Here is a 1,847-nt window from a genome sequence, read left to right on the forward strand (position 1 = left end):
TGGCTAATTTTTGTGTTTTTAGTAGAGACGGGGTTTTGCCATGTTGGCCAGGCTGGTCTAGAACTCCTAACCTCAGGTTATCTGCCCACCTTGGCCTTCCAAAGTGCTGGGACTACAACAGGAGCCACCATGCCCGGCCTATTATTTGGTTTGCAAGTGCCTTTTGCCACAGCAAGTCTGGGTAATTCTGTGTATACAATCCAGTACAAATCTTGTCACCACTACTAGCAATTAATTGCAAAGGAATATGTACTGTGTTTGTTTTGCCAGTGACATTATCATCACATACAAGAAGATAACGTACGTTTGGGAATTTTTATTGCTGATAAACATCAGTCTTTAGAGATGATTTCACTGAGAATTGCCAATGGAATATTCTATTTATGTAAAGCAAGCTAGTCTCATTTAAAAAAAAAAAAAAAAAACTCCCAGGAAACAACTACTCCTCTAGAGAAGGAGGAGTATAGAATTCTAGTTAAGAACATGGCTTTGGAGACAAAAATGTCTGAGCCTGAGTACTAATACCACCACTCTTGGGTAAGGAATTTCCTCAATTTTGATTTCTGAAAGATAATTCCTGTGTCCAGAGTTGTTGTGAAGACTGAAAAAGATAATACCATTTATTTAGGCTTGTCAGCATCTAAACTCTTTCTGTGTTAGAATTCCCCATTTATGAGTAATGGATGGGACAAAGATCCTTTTACCTGTAGATGTTGAAAGCACTTAATACTTATTTTCTTGTGTACTTTATTTTCCTTGTGGTGAGGACAGAGCCATGTAACCTTGGGCTTCATCATTCTGCTATAATAAAATCAAATTATGATGCAGGAGCTAATGGCACAGGAGGGAAGGATCTGGGAGCAATCTCTAGAGGCAGCAGGGGTGGCTGCAGCAGTGGCAACCAGTTGGGTTCTTGGTACAGAAGTAACATCAATGTGGGCAGCATTAGCTGCATTAAAACTGGTTCTTGGTGCAGAAGTGGCATCAGTGCAAGGTGTACTATCTAGTGCTTGGTGATAGTGACAGTAGTTTCCTCATTGGCCTCGTTTTATGGCATTACTCCTGGAAATTTAGCCAAAAGCCTGTATCTCCAGGCTCCCCAGGCAAGTCTATGAGCATTGATTAGGCTCTTCTACAGTGTAGTCAGCTGGAGTTAGCTTCAGATGCTGGAACCAAGAACTCTGGTTGATTTGGATTTTACACCTGTGCTCTCAGCACAGTGACTAACAGAGAATACTCAATAAGTGTGACTATTAGTAGCAGTTATAACAACATATTCCTAACTTCACCTGTAAAATGTCAAATTTTATAATAAATATTAGTGAATTTGATCCAAATTTAAGAGCTATATTTAATCTTGTCTTTATTGGTTTAACTCTTTGAAACCTATTTATATTCTGAATTATACCTTGATTAATCTAAGATTCTTTCCTAGACTGTAACATTCTTGAAAGCAGAGATTGTCTTTTTCACAGTTGAATTATTTCCTGGCATAGAGCCTGACACAGGTGGACCCTTAGTAAATATTTGTGGAGGAAGTACATGGAGAGGTAATTGATGATACAGAAGCACCATCTCAGGAGCATGGCTGGCAGACCTCTTAGGCAGACCTCTAAGTTGGCACTATCTCAGTGAGGTAGTTTGGTCCAGGATTGGTTCTCATATCTATCAACCTAGAAACTTAATATTACACCTTAGCCAAAGGTGATCAGATTACTGTCTTGGACATAGACTCAGACTAAGCAAACTCATAAGAGACAGATGTATAACGTATAATTATTTTTGCCAAGAAATATAACTTTGGGGTGTTCTGGAATGCCGCTCACTTACTCATTTAATAACTATTG

Source organism: Colobus angolensis, unplaced genomic scaffold, assembly GCF_000951035.1.
Source record: "Colobus angolensis palliatus isolate OR3802 unplaced genomic scaffold, Cang.pa_1.0 Scaffold623, whole genome shotgun sequence".
NCBI lineage: Eukaryota > Metazoa > Chordata > Mammalia > Primates > Cercopithecidae > Colobus > Colobus angolensis.